We start from the raw sequence: 20,995 nt of genomic DNA, 5'->3' as shown, positions 1-20,995 counted from the left end.
ATTCGGCCCATCGAGTCTGCACCGACCACAATCCCACCCAGGCCCTACCCCTACATATTTACCCGCTAATCCCTCTAACCTACACATCTCAGGGCTCTAAGGGGCAATTTTTAACCTGGCCAATCAACCTAACCCGCACATCTTTGGACTGTGGGAGGAAACCAGAGTACCCGGAGGAAACCCACGCAGACACGAGGAGAATGTGCAAACTCCACACAGACAGTGACCCAAGCCGGGAATCGAACCCAGGTCCCTGGAGCTGTGAAGCAGCAGTGCTAACCACTGTGCTACCGTGCCGCCCCAAAGCAGCTGAAGATGGTGGGGAGTCCTGGAAGCTACAAATGTCCGAGATGACCACATGTGCAGGAAGTACTCCTCTGCGTTCTGGAGCTTCAGCAGCGGCTGGAGACACTGTGGTGCATCAGCGAGGCTGAGAGTTACGAGGCTAGCATGTTTAGAGAGGTGCTCACACCACAGCTCAAGGGATTAGAGGAAAGGAGGGAATGCGTGACCACCAGACAGTCCAGAAAGAACAGGCAAGTAGGCTGGAACATTGGGCGGAGAAATGGCAGATGGAATTTAATCCAGATAAATGCAAAGTGAAGCATTTCGGTAGCTCTAATGTAAGGGGGAGCTATACAATAATGGCAGAACCATCAGGAGTATAGACACACAGAGGGACCTGGGTGTACAAGTCCACAGATCCTTAAAGGTGGCAGCACAGGTGGAGAGGGTGGTCAAGAAGGCATATGGCATGCTTGCCTTTATTGGACGGGGCATCGAATATAAAATTTGGCATATGATGTTGCAGCTGTATAGAACGTTGGTTAGGCCGCATTTGGAATACTGCATCCAGTTCTGGTCGCCACACTACCAGAAGGACATGGAGGCTTTGGAGAGAGTACAGAAAAGGTTTACCAGGATGTTGCCTGGTATGGAGGGTCTTAGCTATGAGGAGAGATTGGGTAAACTGGGGTTGTTCTCCCTGGAAAGACGGAGGATGAGGGGCGACCTAATAGAGGTGTATAAAATTATGAAGAGCACAGACAGGGTGAACAGTGGGAAGCTTTTTCCCAGGTCGGAGGTGACGAACACAAGGGGTCACGGGTTCAAGGTGAGGGGGGCAAGGTTCAACACAGATATCAGGGGGATGTATTTTACACAGAGGGTGGTGGGGGCCTGGAATGCACTGCCAAGCAAGGTGATTGAGGCGGACACGCTGGGATCGTTTAAGACTTATCTAGATAGCCACATGAACAGACTGGGAATAGAGGGATACAAACGAATGGTCTAGTTGGGCACATGAGCGGCGCAGGCTTGGAGGGCCGAAGGGCCTGTTCCTGTGCTGTATTGTTCTTTGTTCTAGTATATGAGTACCCTAAAGCCCCACTTGCTAACCGGTATTCCGGAAGCTGATGAGGGCGCTGGTACCTCAGAGGAGTGCAGTCAGATCTAAGCTTCTGGCACTACAAGGAGCTTGACTGTACAGGGTGAAAGGAAGAAGAAAGGAAGAGCAATAGTGATAGGGGATTCATTAGTCAGGGGAGCAGACAGGCACTTTTGCAACTGAAGATGAGACTCCAGGGTGGTGTGTTGCCTCCTGATGCCAGAGTCAGGGCATCCTGAAAGGGGAGGGTGATCAGTTAGAGGATGTGGTATATATTAGTCCCAATGGTATCGGAAAGTGAGGAGGAATGAGGTCTTGCATCAAGAATTCAGGGAGTGAGGCAGCAGATTAAAAAGCAAAAATGGTTGTAATGTCTAGATTACTCTCAGTGCCACATGCTAGTAAGTAAAGAAGTAGGAAAATAGGCCAGATGAATGCATGGCTCATGGGTTGGTGCAGGAGGGAAGGTTTTAGATTCCTGGATCACTGGGACTGTTTCTGGAGAAAGTGGGACATGTACAAATGGAATGGTTTACACCTAAACCACATTAGGGCCAACATCCTTGCAGGTTGGTTTGCTAGTGCTGTTGGGAGGAAGTTAAACTACTCTGACATGGGGAGGGGCCACAGAATATTGGTAAAATAGAGGCACATCATGCAACCATAAAGCCAGTCAGTCAGAGTGAGTTCAGCTATGTTGAGTGTCCAGAGAGTAAGTAAGGCAAGGCTGGATGGTCTTTACTTTAATATTAGGAGTGTGATAGGGTAAGACTGATGAGTTAAAAGTGTGGATTGATACATGGAAGTGTGATATTTTTGCCATCACAGAATCATGGTCGAGGAAAGGGCAGGACTGACAACTCAACATTCCAGGCTATAGGATATTTAAACGAGATAGAGAAGGGGGTAAAAGGGAGGTGATTTAGCAGTGTTAATTAAGGAACCAATTACTACAATAAGGAGAGATTATGGGTGGGATTTTATGACTTCGTTCGAGCGAGACTGGGAATTCCCACCTGAGATCAACAGATATTTCCGTTGTCTGCCCTTCGCCCGCTCTGATTCTGTGGCAGGCGAGGTGGTAGAATTCCGGCGGAAATCTTGGAAGGCTTTGTGGGTAGAACGTAGGAATGTTAACGGGGCAGGCACATTACTGACAGTGTATTATAGGGCCCGAAAGTGTCAGTGGTGAATAGAGGAGCAAATATGTAGATAGTTCACAGTGGTAAGCCACGGTGACCGGATCTCCAGCACTGAGTCCGTCTCTGTGGCTCAGAAGGGAAGGGGGGAGAGCAGGAGAGCAATAGTTATTGGGGACTCGATGGTTAGAGGGACAGATAGGAGCTTCTGTAGCAGCGAAAGAGACTCACGGATGGTATGTTGCCTCCCGGGTGCCAGGGTCCGTGACGTCTCGGACCGTGTTTTCAGGATCCTTAAGGGGGAGGGGGAACAGTCACAAGTCGTGGTACACATCGGTACCAACGACATAGGTAAGAGAAGGGACGGGGATTTAAAACAGGAATTTAGGGAGCTAGGGTGGAAGCTGAGAGCCAAGACAAACCATGTTGTCATCTCTGGTTTGTTGCCGGTGCCACGTGCTAGCGAGTTGAGGAACAGGGAGAGAGTGCAGATAAACATGTGGCTGCAGGGATGGTGTAGGAGGGAGGGTTTCAGTTACATGGATAATTGGAACACATTCTGGGGAAGGTGGGACCTGTACAAACAGGACGGTTTGCACCTGAACCAGAGGGGCACCAATATCCTGGGAGGGAAATTTGCTACGGCTCTTTGGGGGGGTTTAAATTAATTTGTCAGGGGGATGGGAAAACGAGCTGTCGTCCAGAAGCCAGTGTTGAGTGTAGTGAGGTACTGAGGAGGGTATCAAGGTCGCAGGAGTGTACTGGCAGACAGGAAGGTGGGTTGAAGTGTGTCTACTTCAATGCAAGGAGCATCCAGAATAAGGTAGGTGAACTTGGAGCGTGGATCGGTACTTGGGACTACAATGTTGTGGCCATTACGGAGACATGGTTAGAACAGGGACAGGAATGGTTGTTGGAAGTTCCGGGGCATAGATGTTTCAGTAAGAGTAGGGAAGTTGGTAAAAGAGGTGGAGGAGTAGCATTGTTAATCGAGGATAGTTTAATGGCTGCAGAAAGGCAGTTCGAGGGGGATCTGCCGACTGAGGTAATATGGGCTGAAGTTAGAAATAGGGAAGGAGCGGTCACGTTGTTAGGAGTTTACTATAGGCCCCCAAATAGTAATAGAGATGTGGAGGAAGAAATTGCAAAGCAGATTATGGATAGGTGTGGAGGTCACAGGGTAGTTGTCATGGGTGACTTTAACTTTCCAAATATTGATTGGAACCTTTATAGGTCGAATAGTTCGGATGGGGCAGTTTTTGTACAGTGTGTGCAGGAGGGTTTCCTGACACAACATGTGGATAGGCCGACAAGAGGTGGGGCCACATTGGACTTGGTACTGGGTAATGAATTGGGCCAAGTGTTAGATTTGTTGTGGGAGAGCACTTTGGTGTCTTTCATTATTGCAATGGAGAGGGATAGGGCCATACGGCAGGGTAAGGTTTATAATTGGGGGAGGGGTAATTATGATGCGATTAGGCAAGAATTAGGGAACATAAGATGGTAACAGAAACTGTCAGGGAAAGGCACAATTGAAAAGTGGAGCTTGTTCAAGGAACAAATACTGCGTGTCCTTGATGAGTTATGTCCCTGTCAGGCAGGGAGGAAATGACCGTGGTTCACAAAAGAGGTTGAATGTCTTGTCAAGAGGAAAAAGGAAGTGTATGTAAGGATGAGAAAACAAGGTTCAGTTGGGTCGCTTGAGAGTTACAAGGTAGCAAGGAATGAGCTAAGAAAAGGGCTTAGGAGAGCTAGGAGGGGGCATGAGAAGTCCTTGGCAGGTCGGATCAAGGGAAACCCCAAGGCTTTTTACTCTTATGTGAGGAATAAAAGAATGACCAGGGTGAGGTTGGGGCCGGTCAAGGACAGTAGTGGGAACTTGTGCATGGAGTCAGATGAATTAATACTTTTCTTCAGTGTTCACCAAGGAGAGGGGCCATGTTTTTAGGGATGAGAGTGTGATACAGGCTGATAGGCTGGAGGAGGTGGATGTTCTGAGGGAAGATGTATTAGCAATTTTGACAAACCTAAGTCCCCTGGGCCAGATGGGATATATCCTAGGATTCTTTGGGAGGCAAGGGATGTGACTGCAGAGCCTTTGGCTTTGATCTTTGGGTCCTCACTGTCCACAGGGATAGTCATGATGTGGAGATGCCGGCGTTGGACTGGGGTAAGAACAGTAAGAAGTCTCACAACACCAGGTTAAAGTCCAACAGGTTTATTTGGTAGCAAATACCATAAGCTTTCGGAGCACTGCTCCTTCGTCAGATGGAGTGGATATCTGCTCTCAAACAGTGCACAGACACAGAAATCAAGTTACAGAATACTAATTAGAATGCGAATCTCTACAGCCAGCCAGGTCTTAAAGGTACAGACAATGTGGGTGGAGGGAGCATTCAACACAGGTTAAAGAGATGTGTATTGTCTCCACACAGAACAGCTAGTGAGATTCTGCAAGACCAGGGGGAAAGCTGTGGGGGTTACTGATAATGTGACATAAATCCAACATCCCGGTTTAGGCCGTCCTCATATGTGCGGAACTTGGCTATCAGTTTCTGCTCAGCGACTCTGCGCTGTCGTGTGTCGTGAAGGCCGCCTTGGAGAACGCTTACCTGAAGATCCAAGGCTGAATGAATGCCTGTGACTGCTGAAGTGCTCCCCCACTGATTTCCCCCTGATCTTGCAGAATCTCACTAGCTGTTCTGTCTGGAGACAATACACATCTCTTTAACCTGTGTTGAATGCTCCCTCCACCCACATTGTCTGTACCTTTAAGACCTGGCTGGCTGTAGAGATTCGCATTCTAATTAGTATTCTGTAACTTGATTTCTGTGTCTGTGCACTGTTTGAGAGCAGATATCCACTCCATCTGACGAAGGAGCAGTGCTCCGAAAGCTTATGGTATTTGCAACCAAATAAACCTGTTGGACTTTAACCTGGTGTTGTGAGACTTCTTACTATCTCATAGAAGACAGAGGGTGGTGGTGGATGGCAAATTTTCAGACTGGAGACCAGTTACCAGCTGTGTCCACAGGGATCAGTGCTGGGTCCTCTGCTATTTGTGATTTTTATCAATGACTTGGAGGACGGGGCTGAAGGGTGGGTCAGTAAATTTGCTGATGACACCAAGATTGGTGGAGTCGTGGATGAGGTGGAGGGCTGTTGTAGGCTGCAAAGCGACATTGATAGGATGCAGAGCTGGGCCGAAAAATGGCAGATGGAGTTTAACACTGATAAGTGCGAGGTGAATCATTTTGGTAGGACAAATTTGAATGCGGATTACAGGGTCAACGGCAGGGCTCTGAGGAATGTGGAGGAACAGAGAGATCTTGGGTTTCATATCCACAGATCTCTGAAGATTGCCACTCAAGTGGATAGAGCCGTGGGGTTATGCTGCAACTGTACAGAACCTTGGTGAGACCACATTTGGAATATTGTGTGCAGTTCTGGTCACCTCACTATAAAAAGGATGTGGAAGCATTGTGCAGAGATTTACCAGGATGCTGCCTGGATTGGAGGGTAGGTCTTATGAGGAAAGGTTGAGGGTGCTAGGGCTTTTCTCTTCAGAGCGGAGGAGGATGAGAGGTGACTTAATAGAGGTTTATAAGATGATGAGGGGGATAGATAGAGTGGATGGTCAGAGACTATTTCCTCGGGTGAATGTAGCTGTACTAGGGGGCATAACTATAAGGTTCATGGTGGGAGATATAGGAGGGATGTCCGAGGTAGGTTCTTTCCTCAAAGAGTGGTTGGGGTGTGGAATGGACTGCCTGCTGTGATAGTGGAGTCGGACACTTTAGGAACTTTCAAGCGGTTATTGGATAGGCAGATGGAGCACACCAGAATGATAGGGAGTGGGATAGCTTGTTCTTGGTTTCGGACAAAGCTCGGCACAACATCGAGGGCCAAAGGGCCTGTATTGTGCTGCACTGTTCTATGTTCTAGGTGCGTAAGAGTAATAATTGGGGATTTCAATTTCCCAACATAAATTGCGATAGTCATAGTGTTAAGGGTTTATAGAGAGGATGGATTTCCTGAAATATATCCAGGAAAGATTCTTGTATCAACATGTGGCAGGCCCAATAAAGGATGGCGCAGTGCTGGATCTGGTTCTGCAAACAAAGTCGGACAAGTGTTCAATGAGGCAGTATAGGGAGCACTTTAGCAATAGTGACCACAACATGCTAGTTCAAATTTATAAGGCACAAGGAGAAAGATAGCTTGCAAAAGATGGCTTTGGATTGAGAAAAGGCAGATTTTATTAAAACAAGGCAGAATCTGGCCAACACTGGTATTCCTCTTAGAGTGAAGGGCAAGGCTGGTAGAAGTAGGGAACCCTAGATGACTCGGGATATTGAGGGCCTGGTCAAGAAGGAGGAGGCACATGACATGCATAGGCAACTGGGATCAAGCGAATCTCTTGAAGAGTATAGGGGGTGCAGGAGTAGAGTTAAGAGAGAAATCAGGAGGGCAAAAAGGGGACATGAGGTTGCTTTGGCAGATAAGGCAAAGGAGATTCCAAAGAGCTTCTGCAAATACATAAAGGCCAAAAGAGTAACTAGGGAGAGAGTAGGGCCTCTTAAGGATCAACAAGGTCATCTTTGTGCAGATCCACAAGAGATGGATGAGATCCTAAATGAATACTTCTCATCAGTATTTACTGTTGAGAAAAGCATGAATGTTAGGGAACTTGGGGAAATAAATAGTGATGTCTTGAGGGGTGTACATATTACAGAGAAGGAGGTGCTGGAAGTCTTAAAGCGCATCAAAGTAGATAAATACCTGGGACCTGACGTAGTGTATCCCAGGACATTGTGGGAGGCTAGGGAGGAAATTGCAGGTCCCCTGGCAGAGATATTTGAATCATCGATAGTTACAGGTGAGGTGTGTGAAGATTGGAGGGTGGCAAATGTTGTGCCTTTGTTTAAAAAGGGCTGCAGGGAAAAGCCTGGGAACTACAGGCCAGTGAGCCTCACATCTGTGGTGGGTAAGTTGTTGGAAGGTATTTTAAGAGACAGGATCTACAGGCATTTAGAGACACAAGTACTGATTAGGGACAATCAGCATGGCTTTGTGAGTGGAAAATCATGTCTCACAAATTTGATTGAGTTTTTGAAGGGGTGACCAAGAAGATAGATGAGGGCAGTGCAGTTGATGTTGTCTACATGGACTTTTGCAAGGCCTTTGACAAGGTAGCGCATGGTAGGTTGTTGCATAAGGTTAAATATCACGGGATCCAGGGGTGAGGTAGTTAAAGGATACAAAATTGGCTTGATGACAAAAGGTGGTTGCAGAGAGTTGTTTTTCAAACTGGAGACCTGTGGCCAGCGGTGCGCCTCAGGGATCGGTGTGCCTCAGGGATCAGTGCTGGGTCGTCTGTTATTTGTCATTTATATTAATGATTTGGGTGAGAATATAGGAGGCATGGTTAGTAAGTTTGCAGATGATACCAAGATTGATGGCATAGTGGACAGTGAAGAAGGTTATCTCGGATTGCAACGGGATCTTGATCAATTGGGCCAGTGGGCTGACGAATGGCAGATGGAGTTTAATTTAGATAAATGCGAGGTGATGCATTTTGGTAGATTGAACCAGGGCAGGACTTACTCAGTTAATGGTAGAGCGTTGGGGAAAGTTACAGCAGGTGATTCACCTGACAAAGGAGCAGCGCTCCGAAAGATAGTGGCTTGTGCTACCAAATAAACCTGTTGGACTTTAACCTGGTGTTTTGAGACTTCTTACTGTGTTTACCCCAGTCCAACGCCGACATCTCCACATCATGGAATATAGGAACTGCAGGAGGGAGCTTAAGAAAGCAATTAGAAGAACAAAATTGGGGCATGAAAAAGGACTTGTGAACAGAATTAGGGGGAATCATAAGGTATTTTCTAAACACATTAAGACGAAGAGGTTAACCAGGGAAAGAATAAGACCCATTAGAGACCAAGGGGGCAATCTTTGTGTGGAGCCGCAGGATATTGGAAGGATGTTAAATGAATACTTTCTTTCAGTCTTCACTCAGGAAAAGGAGAACATAGGTACAGAATTCAGGAAAAGGAACTGTGAGAAACCTGCACAGTTTGACATAGGAAATGGGAATGTATTGAGGTTTTGATTGGTTTAAAAATGGACAAATCTCAGGGGAATTGCATCCCAAACTGCTATGGGAACAAAGCAGGAAATTGCAGGGGCTCTGACACAAATTTTTAATTGCTCTCTGGCCACGGGGAAGCCATGATGTGAAGATGCCGGCGTTGGACTGGGGTAAACACAGTACGAAGTCTAACAACACCAGGTTAAAGTCCAACAGGTTTATTTGGTAACAAATGCCAGTTGGACTTTAACCTGGTGTTGTTAAGACTTCTTACACGGGGGAAGTACCAGAGAATTTAACAATAAATAAGGTGGTTCTACGTTTCAAGAAGGATGGTAGAGATGAACCAGGAAATTACGGACCGACGAGTCTCACGTCTACGGTAGGGAAACTATTGGAGAAATGTCTGATGGAGAGTATTAATATCCGCTGATAAGGCATAGGTTAATTAGATATCGTCAGTGTGACTTTGTCGGAGGGAAGTCATGCCTAACAAATTTGCTAGAATTTTTCGAAACGTGATTGAATGTGTTGACGAGGGAAGTTCAGTTGATGCAGTTGATTTTAGCAATGCCTTTGACAAGGTCCCACATGAGAGACTGACTGAGAAGGTTAAAGAACATGGAATTTAGGAAAATTTGGCGGGATGGATCAGAAACTGGCTTAGTTAAAGGAGGAAGTTTAACAACACCAGGCTAAAGTCCAACAGGTTTATTTGGTAGCAAAAGCCACACAAGCTTTCGGAGCCCCAAGCCCCTTCTTCAGGTGAGTGGGAATTCTGTTCACAAACAGGGCATATAAAGACACAAACTCAATTTACATGAATAATGGTTGGAATGCGAATACTTACAGCTAATCAAGTCTTTAAGATACAAACAATGTGAGTGGAGAGAGCATCAAGACAGGTTAAAGAGATGTGTATTGTCTCCAGACAGGACAGCCAGTGAAACTCTGCAGGTCCAGGCAGGCTGTGGGGATTACAAATAGTGTGACATGAACCCAATATCCCGGTTGAGGCCGTCCTCATGTGTGCGGAGCTTGGCTATCAGTTTCTGCTCAGCGACTCTGCGCCGTCGTGTGTCGTGAAGGCCGCCTTGGAGAACGCTTACCCGAATATCAGAGGCCGAATATTACCCGAATATCAGAGGTCACGGGCATTCGGCCTCTGATATTCGGGTAAGCGTTCTCCAAGGCGGCCTTCACGACACACGACGGCGCAGAGTCGCTGAGCAGAAACTGATAGCCAAGCTCCGCACACATGAGGACGGCCTCAACCGGGATATTGGGTTCATGTCACACTATTTGTAATCCCCACAGCCTGCCCGGACCTGCAGAGTTTCACTGGCTTTCCTGTCTGGAGACAATACACATCTCTTTAACCTGTCTTGATGCTCTCTCCACTCACATTGTTTGTATCTTAAAGACTTGATTAGCTGTAAGTATTCGCATTCCAACCATTATTCATGTAAATTGAGTTTGTGTCTTTATATGCCCTGTTTGTGAACAGAATTCCCACTCACCTGAAGAAGGGGCTTGGGGCTCCGAAAGCTTGTGTGGCTTTTGCTACCAAATAAACCTGTTGGACTTTAACCTGGTGTTGTTAAACTTCTTACTGTGTTTACCCCAGTCCAACGCCGGCATCTCCACATCTTAGTTAAAGGATTCAATGGATAGTGGTAACAGGCTGTTCGAGTGACTGGATGCCAGTGTCCAGCAGTGTACCACAAGGATCAGTCCTTGAACCCTTATTGTTTGTTCTATACATAAATGATACCGTTGAAAATATGCAACAAAACATTTGACAAGGTTTTTGACAAACAATTGGGGCGGCACGGTAGCACAGTGGTTAGCACTGCTGCTTCACAGCTCCAGGGTCCTGGGTTCGATTCCCGGCTCGGGTCACTGTCTGTGTGGAGTTTGCACATTCTCCTCGTGTCTGCGTGGGTTTTCTCCGGGTGCTCCGGTTTCCTCCCACAATCCAAAGATGTGCGGGTTAGGTTGATTGGCCAGGTTAAAAATTGCCCCTTAGATTCCTGGGGTGCGTAGGTTGGAGGGATTAGCGGGTAAAATATGTGGGGGTAGGGCCTGGGTGGGATTGTGGTCGGTGCAGACTCGATGGGCCGAATGGCCTCCTTCTGCACTGTAGGGATTCTATGATTCTAAGGTCCCACATGGGAGACTGTTTGAGAAGGTCAAAGCACATAGAATTCAGGGAAATTTGCTGGGATGGATCAGAAACTGGCTTAGCAATAGGACACAAACAGTAGTAATAGAAGGCTGTTTGAGTGACGGAAGGCTGGTGTCCTGTGGTGTACCACAGGATCAGTACTGGGATCCTTATTGTTTGTTACATATCTAAATGATATCGATGAAAATGTGGCGGGAATGTTAAGAAAGTTTGCAGATGACATTATGGTTGGTGATAGTGAGATAATAATTAATAATGAAGAAGATGGTCATACGTTACAGGAAGATATCGATGGGTTGGTCAGATAGGCAGAGTAGTGGCAGATGGTATTTGACCCTGATAAGGAAGCAATATCAGGACATTTAGAAAGTTGTTGTTGTCTACATGGACTTTAGCAAGGCCTTTGACAAGGTATCACATGGTAGGTTGTTGCATAAAGTTAAATCTCACGGGATTTAGGGTGAGGTATCTAAATGGATACAAAATTGGCTTCTTGACAGAAACCAAAGGGTGGTTGTAGAGAGTTGTTTTTCAAACTGGAGACCTGTGACCAGCGGTGTGCCTCAGGGATCAGTGCTGGGCCCACTGTTATTTGTCATTTATATTAATGATTTGGATGAGAATATAGCGGGCATGGTTAGTAAGTTTGCAGATGACACCAAGATTGGTGGCATACTGGACAGTGAAGAAAGTTATCTCCAATTGCAATGGGATCTTGATCAATTGGGCCAGTGGGCTGACGAATGGCAGATGGAGTTTAATTTAGACAAATGCGAGGTGATGCATTTTGGTAGATTGAACCAGGGCAGGACTTACTCAGTTAATGGTAGGGCGTTGGGGAGAATTACAGAACAAAGAGATCTAGGGGTACATGTTCATAGCTCCTTGAAAGTGGAGTCACAGGTGGACAGAGTGGTGAAGAAGGCATTCGACATTCTTGGTTTCATCGGTCAGAACATTGAATACAGGAGTTGGGACGTCTTGTTGAAGTTGTACAAGACATTGGTATGGCCACACTTGGAATACTGTGTACAATTCTGGTCACCCTATTATAGAAAGTATATTATTATACTAGAAAGAGTGCAGAAAAGATTTACTAGGATGCTACCGGGACTTGATGGATTGAGTTATAAGGAGAGGCTGAATTGACTGGGACTTTTTTCTCTGGAGCGTAGGAGGCTGAGAGGTGACCTTATAGAGGTCTATAAAATAATGAGGGGCATATCTTTTTCCAAAGGTAGGGGAGTCTAAAACTAGAGGGCATAGGTTTAAGGTGAGAGGGGAGAGATACAAAAATGTCCAGAGGGGCAATTTCTTCACACAGAGGGTGGTGAGTATCTGGAACAAGCTTCCAGAGGTAGTAGTAGAGGCGGGTAAATTTTATCTTTTAAAAAGCATTTAGATAGTTACATGGGTACGATGTGTATAGAGGGATATGGGCCAAATGTGGGCAATTGGGATTAGCTTAGGGGTTTTAAAACAAAGGGCGGCATGGACAAGTTGGACCGAAGGGCCTGTTTCCATGCTGTAAACCTCTATGACTCTATGATTCTATAAAGTCAAGACACTATCCATCAGAGTCAGCATGGTTTTATGAAAGGCAAATCAAATTTGGCTAACTTGGTAGAGTTCTTCGAGGACGTAACAAACAAAGTGGATAATGGGGATCCTGTAGATGTAGTATATCTGGACTTCCGGAAAGCGTTTGATAAGGTGCCGCACAAAAGGTTAATTCACAAGGTTAGATCACATGGGATTAGGGGTAATTTATTAGCTTCGAGAGGCAACTGGCTGATGGACAGAAGACAGAGAGTCGGGATGAATGGTTTTTCTTCTGGATGGCAAGTAGTAACTAGTGGGGTGCCACAGGGTTCAGTCCTTGGGCCCCAGCTATTTGCAATCTATATTAATGACTTGGATACAGGGATAGAAGACTCTATTGCCAAATTTGCAGATGACACAGAAATAGGCAGAACAGTACGTTGCAATGAGGAAATAAGAACTTTACAAATAGATATTGATAGGTTAGGAGAGTGGGCCAAAATGTGGCAGATGGAGTTTAACGTGAATAAGTGTGAGGTCATGCATTTTGGTCGGAAAAATGTGAAGGCGGCTTATTATTTAAATGGGGCGAGACTTCGGGGTGCTCTGGTGCAGAGGGATCTGGGTGTCCTCGTTCATGAGTCACAGAAAACTAGCATGCCGGTAAAGCAGATAATTAAGAAAGTGAATGGAATGTTGGCACTTATAGCTAAAGGAGTAGAATATAAAGGTAAGGAAGTATTGTTGCATTGGTGAGGCTACACCTGGACTATTGTCAAAGTTTTGGTCATCTTATTTGAGAAAAGATGTAGTGGCATTGGAGGCAGTTCAGAGGAGGTTCATTAGATTGATTCCAGAGATGAGGGGTTTGTCGTATGAAAAGTGATTGAACAGTTTAGGCCTATTCTCTCTGGGGGCGTTCAAATTGAGGTATATAAGATGATAAAAGATATGGATAAAGTAGGTGTGAAGCGATGCTTCCGCTGGTGGAACATTCTAGGACAAGAGGTCATAGGATAAGGGGTAGCAAATTTAAAACAGAGTTGAGGAGAAACTACATCTCCAAAGGGTTGTGAATCTGTGGAATGTGCAGTGGATACTGGGACAATGAGTAAAATTAAGGAGGAGTTAAGACAGATTTTTAATTGGTAATGGGTTGAAGGGTTATGGGGAAAAGACAGGAAAATGGGGATGATCAAATGGCGAAGCAGACTCAATGGGCCAATTGGCCTAATTCTACACCTATATCTTATGAACTTATAAGTGTGAGGTAATGCACTTTGGAAAGTACTTAACAAATGGCAGGAGACTGGGAAGGTCAGAGAAACAGATGGATCTTGGATACGTATTCACAGATCCCTGAAGTCAGCAGAGCAGGTTAATAGGATAATTAAGAAGGCACATGGGACATTTATTTTTATCAATCATCGCATATAGTGTAACAGCAAGGAGGTAATATTGGAGTCGTAAAGAGCGTTGGTTAGGCCACAGCTAGAGTACTGAGTGCAGTTCTGGTCAGTTCACGATAGGAAGGATGTGATAGTACTAGAGGGGGTACAGGGCCCTCCAATGCTTCTACTTTCTCAGGAGGCTACGATTATCACCAACTTTTATTGAAGCACCATAAAAAGCATCCTTTCTGGTTGTATCACAGCTTGGTATGGATCTTGCTCTGATCAAGACCGCAAGAAACTACAAAGGGTTGTGAATGCAGCCCAGTCCATCACACAAACCAACATCCCATCCATTGACTCCATCTACATTTCAAGCTGCTTTGGAAAAGCAGCCAGTTATTCAAGTACCCCACGCACCCTAGGAATACTCTCTTCCACATTCTTCCATCGGGAGAAAGATACCAACCGACTCAAGAGCAGCTTCTTCCCTACTGCCATCAGACTTTGGAATGGACCTACCTTAAATTAAGTTGATCTTTCTCTACCCCCTAGCTATGACTGTAACACTACATTCTGCACACCCTCCTTTCCTGCTCCCCTATGTACTCTATGAACAATATGCTGTGTCTGTATAACGTACAAGAAACAATATTTTTCACTATATTCCAATATATGTGACAATAATAAATCAAATCAAAGAGGAGGTTCACCAGCATGTTGCCAGGATGGAGCATTTAAGCTATAAGGAGAGACTAGATATGCTAGGATTGTTTTCCTTAGAGTAGAGAAGAACATGATTAAGATGTATAAGATTATGAGAGGTACGGCCAGTGAGCGTAAGGAGTGCATTCCAGGCACCCACCACTGTGTGAAAAACTTCCTCCACACGTTTCCCTTAAACTTTCTCCCTCTCACCTTGAACCTGTGCCCCCTTGTAATTAACGCTTCCACACTGGGAAAAAGCCTCTGACTATCCACCCTGTCTATGCCTCATAGTTTTGTAGACCTCTATCATGTCTCCTTTCAGCCTTCGTCTTTCCAGTAAAAACAATCCTAGTTTATTCAACCTCTTCTCACAGCCAACACCTTTGAGACTAGGCACCATCCTGATGAACCTTCTTTGCACTGTCTCCAAAGCTTCCATGTCCTTCTGATAGTGTGGTGACCAGAACGGCACACAATACTCCAAATGCGGCCTAACAAGGTTTTATATAGCTGCAACAAGATATGCCAACTCTTGTACTCAATGCCCCGGCCGATGAAGGCAAACATGCCAGATGCCTTCTTAATCACCTTGGTCACCTGTGTTGCCATTCTTAGGGGTCTGTGGACCTGCAAGCCCAGATCCCTCTGTATGTTAATGTTCCTAAGGGTTCTGCTATTTATAACATAATTCACATATTTACAGTGTGATCCTCCAAAATGCATCACCTCTCATTTGTCCAGATTAAACTCCATCTGCCATTTCTGTGCCCAAGTCTCCAATCTATCTAGATCCTGTTGTATCCTCTGACAATCCTCGGCACAATCAGCAACTCCACCATCTTCATGTCATCCACAAACTTACTAATCAAACCACCCACATTTTCATCCAGACCACTTATATATACTACAAACAACACAGGTCCCAGCACCTGTGGAACACCACTAGCTACAGATCTCCATTCTGAAAAACACCCTTCCACCGCTACTCTGCTTTCTATGACCAAGCCAGTTCTGTATCCATCGAGCCAGCCCACCCGAATCCCATGTGATTTTAGTTTTTGTCCCAGTTTGCCATGTGGGACCTCCACACAGGCAAACCCCACACAGTCACCTGAGGCTGGAATTGAACACTGTGCCTGGCACTGTGAGGCAGTAGTGCTAACCACTGTGCCACCATAAAAAGGGGCAGTAAGAGTCTGGAGGCACATGAAGGCCAGATTAGGTAAGGACAATAGGATTGTGAACCAGATTTTTTAAATGGCAATCAATCATAGTTTCATAACCATTTTTTAATAAATTGAATTTAAATTCCACCAGCTGCTGCAATGGGATTTGAACCCGTGTCCCCAGAGCATTACTCTGTTAGAAGTCCATTTCCCCCTGTGGTACACAGGTAGGTGAGAAAGCAAGCTGTGTGGGGGAACACCTGCAGAGGTGGTAAAGTGCGTGGACAAAACGTTAGCAGATGTAGCATAAACGGTTATCCACAGTGGTTGAAAGAATCTTTCTTCTTCTTGAGTCCTCCGCCCGAGGACAGGTCCAGCCCACAGTGCTGCAATCTCAACCATGGAGGGCAGGAGGTAGGTCTTGAATCCACTCCAACCTGAATGGGGATCAAATCCCATTCTACTGGCACCAATCTGATTCACACTGGCTGTCTGACTAAGTCAATTGGCCTCCCAAGGATGCCAAGTTGTTGTGGCAACCTGCAACTTTATTTGCATTTTGTAGTCTGAAGCTATGGATGGTGACGTTAGAGGCTCCAAATTTCTTTAGAGGAAGAATAAAAGAGCAATATCTTATTTAAATGGAGGGAGGCTACAGAATGTTGTGCTATAGAGGGATCTGGATGTCCTTGTACGTGAGATACAAAAATGAGCATGTAGGTACAGTAAGTTATTAAGAAGGCAAATGGAAGGTTGGTCTTTATTACAAGAAGAATGGAGTATAAAAGTAAATGAGTCCTGCTAGAACTGTGAGAATGCAGCTAGACAATGACAGGAGGCTTGATAGGGGGGTTGTTTTCCCTTGTGGAGGAATCAAGAACTAGGGGCATAGTTTGAGAATAAGGGGTTGTCCATTTGAAATGGAGATGAAAAGGAATTTCTCCTTTCGGAATGTTGTGAATCTTTGGAATTCTCTACCCCAGTAAGCTGTGGAAGCTGAGTCAGTTAATATTTTCAAGGCTGAGTTGGACAGATCTGTGAACTATGGGCAAGTCTATGGTAAATGAGGACTGGCAGGAAAGTGGAAAGAGACCAAGGCCAGATCAGCCCCAATCTTATTGATGGTGGAACTGGCTGGAGGAGTCACATGGCCTACCTCCTGCTCCTAATTCACATGTTCTTGTGTTCTCTGATAAGGTTGAGACTTGGATCACAGCTTTACAATGTCTGTGGTCTTAACTTTCCAATACACCTTCCATCACAGATGGACATACATGCTTCCTTTATTGAGATTCATGTCAATGGTCTCTAAGCAGCCATTAATATTCCATTGCAGTAATTCCATAATTAATAAAAACCAATAGGAAAAGTTCACAGAAAATAAAAAAAGTTAAACAAAAAATTCAATGGATGTGGGCTTCACTGGCCAGGCCGGCATTTATTACCCCTAATTGTCCATGAGAAGATGGGAATGAGTTGCCTTCTTGAACCATTGCAGTCCATATGTAGTAGATACACTCAGTGCTGGAAGGGAGGGAGTTCCTGGATCTTGATCCATCGATGATGAAGGAATGGTGATATATTTCTAAGACAGGATGGTGACTGACTTGGAGGGGAACCTCCAGGTGGCGGTGTTCCCATGTATCTGCTGCCCTTGTCCTTCTAGATGGTAGTGGTTGTGGGTTTGGAACGAGCTTTGCTGAGTTCCTGCATCTTTAGATGGTACATCTTGCTGCCACTGTTTGTCAGTGGTGGTGGAAGTGAATGTTTACGGAAGGGGTGCCTGCATCACCTACAAAGGACAACGGCAGCAGATGCATGGGGATACCACCACTTTCAAGTTCCCCTCCAAGCCATACATCATCCTAATTTTGAACTCTATTTCTGTTCCTTTGCTGTCGTTGGGTCAAAATCCTGAAACTCCCTTCCCAAAAGCAGTTTGAGTATTCCTAGACCACATGGACTGCAGTGGTTCATGAAGGCAGCTCACCACCACCTGCTCAGAGGCAATTAGGGATGGATAGTAAATGCTCATCTGAGCTGCAACATTAACAGCCTATAAATGAATAAATTAAAAAAAAATTCTCATCTGAAAAAATTGATCCTGAAATGGCAACAACCAGACACTGAGTATTTATCCATCAATACAAAGAGGGAATGGGGGCGACCTTACCATTTCACCCTGCTGGCCGATGGGCGGGGCAAGCCGGTAAGATTGAGAGAGAGCCGAGAAATCAGGTGTGTGCCCGATTTCTTGCCTCTCCCGATCTTACTGGCACCGGATATCCAGTGAGATCAGCCTCACGCTAATAAAGGTTGTGAGGCTGATTGTAATATTTAAATGCTATTTAAAATAGTATTTAAATATTACATGTGTGCCCGAGACGGAATTATCCCTAAGTGCCTTTGAGGAGGTGGTGGTGAGCTGCCTTCATGAACCACAGTAAGAGTTTTAACAACACCAGGTTAAAGTCCAACAGGTTTATTTGGTAGCAAATACCATAAGCTTTCGGAGCGCTGCTCCTTCGTCAGATGGAGTGGAAATGTGCTCTCAAACAGGGCACAGAGACACAAAATCAAGTTACAGAATACTGATTAGAATGCGAGTCTCTACAGCCAACCAGGTCTTAAAGATACAGACAATGTGAGTGGAGGGAGCATTAAGCACAGGTTAAAGAGATGTGTATTGTCTCCAGACAGGACAGCCAGTGAGATTCTGCAAGTCCAGAAGGCAAGCTGTGGGGGTTACTGATAGTGTGACATAAACCCAACATCCCGGTTTAGGCCGTCCTCATGTGTGCGGAACTTGGCTATCAGTTTCTGCTCAGCGACTCTGCGCCGTCGTGTGTCATGAAGGCCGCCTTGGAGAAAGCTTACCCGAAGATCAGAGGCTGAATGCCCGTGACCACTGCAGTCCATGTGGTCTAGAAATACTCAAACTGCTTTTGGGAAGGGAGTTTCAGGATTTTGACCCAGCGACAGTGAAGGAACAGAAATAGAGTTCAAAATTAGGGTGATGTATGGCTTGGAGGGAAACTTGAGGGCTCCATGGCCTCACTGATAGAGGTTCTCTCGATCCAGGGGGTCGTTTGACGATCAGTCTGGGCGAGGGACGGGGGAGTGGTGATCTGCCGTGGATCCCCACAATAGGGAGTTTCAGTAGAGCACAGAAATCTGCACATGTGCAATGTTGCCCCCTTCTGCTATCAGCCGGGTGATTTAGGCCTCGCCCACTCCCCCCTGCTGGCGGATTCCAAGTTTGGCAAGATTTTTTTGACTAAGGTAAGATTTGATTTTAAATCACCCAAAAGAATGCACAAATTGTTCCCGTTATCACGCTCATTTGGGACTTAGAACTTTTTTGGTATGACCGCCCACAACAACTTTAATTTATATAGTGCCAGGCACTTCCCAGGACCATTATCATATTCTGATACCTTGTCACATGGAGAGACTAGGATCAGTGAACCAAAATCCAGTCAAACAGGTAGGTTTCAAGGAATAGCTTAAAGGAGTAAAGAGAGCTGGTGAGGCAGCCCGGAACTTTATTCTTTTGTGGATATGGGTGTCACAGGCTAGGCTACCATTTATTGTCCATTCCTAATTGTCATTGAGATCGTGATTGTGAGCTGTCTTCTTGGATCACTGCTATCCCTTTCGTATAGGTAGACCCACAGTACTGTTAGGGAAGATGTTCCACATTTTTACCCAGCAACAAAGAACAAAGAACAATACAGCACAGGAACACGCCCTTCGGCCCTCCAAGCCCCCGCCGCTCCCCGGTCCAGGATTGAATCCTGAATCCAGGATCCCCGCCCAATTTTCCAGCCTATCTACATACCAATATCCTATCCACCGAGCTGTCCCTCACAGCTACGATGCTTTGTTCATCACAACCTATTAACTCACCCCCACCCCCCCATTCCAGACCATGTGATCTCCAGGGAGAGGCGAAAACCCAGAGTGAAAACCCCAGGGCCAATATGGGGAAAAGAAATCTGGGAAATTCCTCTCCGACCCCCTGAGGCGATCGAAACGAGTCCAGGAGATCACACTGGCCCTGATCGGAAAATGCTTCCCAACCCTAGTCATTTCCACTTCCACGAACACCATATGAATTCCCTGCCCCCGAGACAGGTTCCCAACTATCCGCAGTCTCGCTCTGTACTGGCACCAGCAAGATGATCATAGAATGAAGCCTTGAAACGAGAAACAAGGAACAATTAGCCCGCGCCGCTCCCTGGTCCAAACTAGACCACTCTTTTGTATCCCTCCATTCCCACTCCGTTCATATAGCTGTCTAGATAAGTCTTAAACGTTCCCAGTGTGTCCGCCTCCACCACCTTGCCCGGCAACACATTCCAGGCCCCCACGACCCTCTGTGTAAAATATGTCCTTCTGATATCTGTGTTAAACCTCCCCCCCTTCACCTTGAACCTATGACCCCTTGTGAACGTCACCACCGACCCGGAGAAAAGCTTCCCACCGTTCACCCTATCTATGCCTTTCATAATTTTATACACCTCTATTAAGCCTCCCCTCATCCTCCGTCTTTCCAGGGAGAACAACCCCAGTTTACCCAATCTCTCCTCATAACTAAGACCCTCCATACCAGGCAACATCCTGCTAAACCTCCTCTGTACTCTCTCCAAAGCCTCCACGTCCTTCTGGTAGTGTGGCGACCAGAACTGGACGCAGTATTCCAAATGCGGCCGAACCAACGTTCTATACATCTGCAACATCAGACCCCAACTTTTATACTCTATGCCCCGTCCTATAAAGGCAAGCATGCCATATGTCTTCTTCACCACCTTCTCCACCTGTGACGTCACCTTCAAAGATCTGTGGACTTGCACACCCAGGTCCCTCTGCGTCTCTACACCCTTTATGGTTCTTCCATTTATCGTGTAGCTCCTCCCTACATTATTCCCACCAAAATGCATCACTTCGCATTTATCAGGATTGAACTCCATCTGCCATTTCCTTGCCCAGTGAAGGAATTTGCAATATAGTTCCAAGTCAGGGTGATATATGGCTTGGAGGGGAATTTACGGATGGTGGTGTTCCAATGTATCTACTGCCCTTGTTCTGCTAGGTGGCAGAGTTCCTGGATTTGGAAGGTGCTATCAAAGGAGTCTTGGTGAGTTGCTGCATGCATTTTGTAGATGGTACACACTTATGCTACTGTGTGTCAGTGGTGGAGGGAGTAAACGCTTAAGGTGGAGGATGGGGTGCCAATAAGAGTAGGGAGGGAATTCCAAATGATTTTGGGCCCTGACAGCTAACAGCACAGCCATCAATGTGGATAGAAGGAAGTGGGGTGTGCAAAAAGTACCAGGATTGGAGGAGAGCATTTATTAAAAATGGAAAACTGGTCCTT

The 20,995-nt window shown here is 45.9% G+C and overlaps 1 protein-coding gene across 1 annotated transcript in view; it reads right to left on the bottom strand.

The window, feature by feature from the left end:
- The window catches only part of ankdd1a (ankyrin repeat and death domain containing 1A), a 250,896-nt gene that overhangs the window by 83,531 nt on the left and 146,370 nt on the right, over positions 1-20,995 (bottom strand). The gene's annotated exons all lie outside the window — the stretch shown is intronic.

The sequence above is a fragment of the Mustelus asterias genome, chromosome 24, assembly GCF_964213995.1.
Source record: "Mustelus asterias chromosome 24, sMusAst1.hap1.1, whole genome shotgun sequence".
In the NCBI taxonomy this organism is placed as follows: Eukaryota; Metazoa; Chordata; class Chondrichthyes; order Carcharhiniformes; family Triakidae; genus Mustelus; species Mustelus asterias.
Note: the sequence above shows the minus strand (reverse complement) of the source record. Positions and strands in the feature narration are given on the sequence as shown.